We start from the raw sequence: 5,559 nt of genomic DNA, 5'->3' as shown, positions 1-5,559 counted from the left end.
AATGAATTCATTTATTGCTGGTTATTAAGCACATAATATACACCTGAAGAAAATAAATGCAGATTTCACATCTAAGAAAGACTACAGGGGAAGTTAATTTCAAAATCAACATAAGTTGAGCCTCGTGAATTTGGATTCAAGTGGCCTAAAATATTCCCGTTTGGCAAGTCCGACCTAAGTGATTCTCACTGTTGGCAACAACTTCATTGAAATCAATACGACAAGAACGCATTGTTGTAGTCCGACTTCGGAAAACTGTAGTTCCACGCTAGAGACGCTAGAGTTCAGCAATACTCGCCGTCGAGCAATGACGTTGGTTAGGAAAGGTGAGGTCGAATTCATCTTAAACAGCGCTGTCTTTTCGAAAGGAAGCACCTTTTCATCTCTCCTTGGCCTGATGACGTTTTCAACAAAGGTTAAAGAGCCCATGCCATTAAAATCACATTTTTCCTATTGTTTGTTAAATAACATAGGTCTGAATAAGTTTGTGAGCTGTGGTAAGTTTGAAATCTATGCAGTTTGTCTGCTGAATGCAATAGGCAATGAAAGGAAAAAGGCAGAAGAAATGAGCCGATCTGGATAAGGTGACACTGTGACGTAGCGTTGTCAAATTATTATTCATGGCCCTGCCCACTTGGTTGGTTCGTAACCACCCACAAGAATTCTGAAGGAGTCGTGATTGAGCTAGTGCTAAATGCTAATACGTGTACGGTAGTTGCTTAGTTCGTAGTAACAGGCTAGTTACAGAATTTTGAATGCAATGGCAGAACGACATCGAACTACAGGAACTGTGACATGCTGCCTGCCGCCGGTTGCCGCGAGGCACCACCGCCGCGAAGCACCACCGCCCGGCAGCGGGCAGCCGGGCAGTGGTGCCTCGCACCGGCAGCAGGCAGCAGGCAGCGCACGGTTCTGTCTACTACAGATTGATGTGGAAGTGGAAGAACCAGAGACGTCGGAGAACCCGACGAAGTCCTTTGTGATTCATTATATCGTCTGGACGTGCACACAGCTTTTGGCCGTGATAATATGTATTATTTGATATAGATATCTATGTATTATATGATATTATTTAGATATAGAGCTCCAGGACTGTAACGCAAGTGTTGTACACTTCCTTGTTATTTGGATAACCGTTCTGCTGTTGGTGTGATGGCGCATAACACGTCGGACTCTCGTCTCTGGTATTTCTCCAACGAGACTCGTATTGGCGGTTATCTCAGCCATGGTTGAGAAGGAATTGGGGGAAAGGAACTTTGGCTTTGACTCGCTGAAGTACATGAACTGCGACTTGCCGCCGGTTGCCGCGAGGCACCATCGCCCGGCAGCGGGCAGCCGGCAGCAGGCAGCGCGCGGTTCAGTCGACTTCAGGTTGATGTGAAAGTGGAACCAGAGACGTTGGTTCTCCGACGCAGTTGTTTGAGATTCATAATATCGTCTGGAGTCGCACACAGCTTTTGGCCGTCATAATATGTATTCAATGATACAGATTTCTATGTATTATATGATATTATTTAGATATAGAGCTCCAGGACTGTAACGCAAGTGTTGTAGGTACACTTCCTTGTTATTTGGATAACCGTTCTGCTGTTGGTGTGATAACGCATAACACGTCGGACTCTCGTCTATGGTATTTCTACAACTAGACTCGTAGTGGGGGTTATCTCATCCATGGTTGAGAATGAATTGGGGGAAAGGAACTTTGGCTTTGACTCCCTGAAGTCATGAACCACGACATGGAGGAGAAAGGGATTGTTGACCGCGGTCGTCTCCCGCCGGAGCCTCGCTGCCGATGGACCACCGCCTCGGCTTCAGGAGGTGGTGATTAGCGCTGACCGCTGCCGAGGCGGCGGGAAGCAGGGCTCAAGCGGGATACATTCGCGGCCGAAAATCCCTTTCTCCTCCATGTCGTGGTTCATGTAGCCTACTTCAGGGAGTCAAAGCCAAAGTTCCTTTCCCCCAATTCATTCTCAACCATGGCTGAGATAACCCCCACTACGAGTCTCGTTGTAGAAATACCAGAGACGAGAGTCCGACGTGTTATGCGCCATCACACCAACAGCAGAACGGTTATCCAAATAACAAGGAAGTGTACAACACTTGCGTTACAGTCCTGGAGCTCTATATCTAAATAATATCATATAGGCCTAATACATAGATATCTATATCAAATAGGCTAATACATATTATCACGGCCAAAAGCTGTGTGCGCGTCCAGACGATATAATGAATCACAAAGGACTTTGTCGGGTTCTCCGACGTCTCTGGTTCTTCCACTTCCACATCAATCTGAAGTAGACGCGGTCGTTTGAGATTCATAATAACCTATCGTCTGGAGGCTCACACAGCTTTTGGCCGTGATAATATATATTATATATTATATGATATAGATATCTATGTATAATATGGGTTTCTAAGAGCCATTGCGATACAGCCACCGTAAACAGAGCGCATGGTACCGTGGCTACAAGCTGCTCAGGGCCAGGTGATAATATATATTATATATTATATGATATAGATATAGATATCTATGTATAATATGGGTTTCTACGAGCCATTGCGATACATCCACCGTAAACAGTGCGCATGGTACTGTCAGTGGCTACAAGCTGCTCAGGGCCACACCCCCACCCCCCTCCTTGACCTGCCTTGACACGCCCACCGTATACAGAGCGCATGGTACTGTGGCTACAAGCTGCTCAGGGCCACACCCCCACCACCCTCCTTGACCTGCCTTGACACGCCCACCGAAACGGCGCGTTTGGGGGAAGCTCAATGTGCGACTGTTTCGGAGTGACTGTAACTCTGCACCACGGCTGAATTTCGGGGACGTCTTTGAATACTGTGTTTGAGGCCCACTAATACCTATATTAAAGCATCCATAAAATAGAATGGCATGGGATCTTTAAGGAAAGGAGGCATAAAGGTTAGGAGATTCGACTATTCGTAGTTGCCCCTTGACTTCAATAGCTATTTTCGAGTTTAGTTTGGATGTTAGGCAGACAGACAGACAGACAGACAGACAGACAGACAGACAGACAGACAGACAGACAGACAGACAGACAGACAGACAGACAGACAGACAGACAGACAGACAGACAGACAGACAGACAGACAGACAGACAGACAGACAGACAGACCAGACAGACAGACAGACAGACAGACAGACAGACAGACAGACAGACAGACAGACAGACAGACAGACAGACAGACAGACAGACAGACAGACAGACAGACAGACAGACAGACAGACAGACAGACAGACAGACAGACAGACAGACAGGCTAGCAAACATCACTTAATATATTCTTTTAAAAACATGTCCGCACAACTGACTTGGTTTTCAGACTTTGGAAACAAAATGTCCTAACACACCACCTCCTCCTCCTCAGTGTTCTGAAGGAAAAGACCCCCACTGTTTGAAACCTCGCTGTGTCGTTGGAGTGGTTTTCAAAATAAAAAATTCACTGCAATCTTCATGTTTTTATTGATGCAGTAAAACATCTGAGTTGTAATATTCAGCAAAGAATATTCCCCCCTTTCTTCCTGAATATTACTGTTAAAATGTTATGGTTACCACACCCAGTACTTGACTAAAAGCCTCTTATCATATACATTTACCTTCAAGGCATTTAGCAGATGCTTTTATCCAAAGAAACTTACAATAAGTAGTCAGAAGTAAGAGAAGGAACAATATATCGCTGTCGGTACAGTAAGGATGTTCATAGAACCAAGTGCCAAGCACTAACAATCGCAACGTTAACCCATTCCCCGTACACAACAAAAATAGCTAGGATAAGTACTATAACAAAGTATGACATACAATATGTGTATACATTAAGTGCCAGGACGTACAAACATACAATAAGTGCATACATTAAGTGCCAGGACGTACAACATACAATAAGTGCGTACATTAAGTGCAGGATGCACAAACATACAATAAGTATAAGGGGGGGGGGAGAGGGTTGCTATGCAGAGTCTAGATGAACTCTGAACTTGGTATCAGCATTTGGCTGCTTTTCAAAATTCCCTGAGGAAATCCAACCTTTACCGTTGGAGTCGGGCTATTAACCAACCACCTCCCATCCAAGCAGAGGACTGACCGGGCCAGTGTGTGTTATCCAATGCTTTATTGTATCAACGACTAATAAAGTTGGCTCCATTTTCTTAAACTCCCACGTGAGTTTAAAAGGTGAACTCAGTTCGCAATCTCATTTTACGAGGGAAGCTGGCACAGTGAAAAATAATATTTGTTTTAGTGTTCGTTGATTAGAAAGTCATTTAGATATTTCTCTTGCTATTCACTATCATGCGCGATAGGGCTGAGTAATCGCTTGTGATGGGTGATAAAGCCATGTTATCAACAAGTAATCAGCATGTTATCAGCATGATATAATGCTGATAACATGCTGTAATTAACATGCTGTAATTAAGGATAACCGAATAACAAGGGAGGGGGTGAGCACGTTTTAAATGATAATCATTCAACTAAATACTAATTTTTATGCAAAATATGTCAAATGTCAATATGTCAAAATACTCAAAATTTTAGTTTTTTTTGCAACGTGAAACCATCAAATTATGAGTGTTACTCTTTGAGGTTTAATGCGTCAGTTATTCTAGATGGAATATGAAACAGTTTTGTAAATGTGTAATGAAAAAGACAAGAAGAAGGGATTTCAAGTATATACAACCCGAGCATACAACCCTATAAAAATACGTATAATAAATTGTTTGTTTTGAATTTTACATAAGCCTCATAAATTGTTTTTATGAGGCTTATGTAGGGGCGGCTGAAGCGGACTCAGCTGGTAGCCCCCAAAACTGTCCGCGCGCCCCTGCTGCATCGCACACGACGATGAGTTTGGAATCAGCTGGCGCGAGACACACAGCATCGCACGCGCTCCCGCTCAGGTAAACTGGCTCACGCGCGTCACGTTGGCAACGTTCAACAGGTTGCATGCCTTTTTTCAAACTCAGGAACACACGAAAAAAGAAAATAGCGTCTTCAAATCGTCATAAAGTTAAGTTACGTGACAACAACAGCGCGAGGATGAAGAGGACACGGACGTACCTGTCGCGTGGAAGAAACGCGTGAGCTGTTCCAAAACTTCAGCCCCGTGAGGCTGCGAGCGCAGCTTCCCGGGAAAACAAGGGATTCCTCCAACCACGAGCTTGATGTACTTTATCCTCTTCCGCTCGCTACAGTCGCGTGGTTCGCTATGTGTGTGTGTGTGTGTGTGGGGGGGGGGGGGGGGTCGTTGCGTTGGAAAGCTGTCCAAGCGAGCTCGGCGGTGCTCATCTGAGCGCTAAATCCTTCATGTCCACAGCCACAGCTTCGCCCCTCCCCTCCATCGCCCACCCGCCCCGCCCTATCTAAGCCCCGCCCCTATCTCAGCTCCAAGGAGACGCGACACGCGCTCCGACGTCCTCCGCTGGTGAAGCCTTATCTTTTTATACCGGTGCTCTGCCAATTTATGCTACCCATCAAATTCTGCTACCTAGTGATTATGCGCATGCGGATCCCAACAATTCAAGTTCCTGCGTGGGCATCCA

At 45.2% G+C, this 5,559-nt stretch overlaps 1 protein-coding gene across 1 annotated transcript in view; it reads right to left on the bottom strand.

Annotated features, from left to right (window-relative positions):
• The window catches only part of LOC130385946 (prolactin receptor-like), a 43,143-nt gene extending 37,961 nt beyond the window's left edge, over positions 1 to 5,182 (bottom strand). Inside the window, exon 1 of the mRNA XM_056594732.1 lies at positions 5,078 to 5,182. The gene's annotated coding sequence lies outside the window, so the exon portion shown is untranslated. The remainder of the gene's footprint in view (positions 1 to 5,077) is intronic.
• Between the last annotated feature and the right edge of the window lie 377 nt (positions 5,183 to 5,559).

The sequence above is a fragment of the Gadus chalcogrammus genome, chromosome 7 (genome assembly GCF_026213295.1).
Source record: "Gadus chalcogrammus isolate NIFS_2021 chromosome 7, NIFS_Gcha_1.0, whole genome shotgun sequence".
NCBI classification, from domain to species: Eukaryota; Metazoa; Chordata; class Actinopteri; order Gadiformes; family Gadidae; genus Gadus; species Gadus chalcogrammus.
Note: the sequence above shows the minus strand (reverse complement) of the source record. Positions and strands in the feature narration are given on the sequence as shown.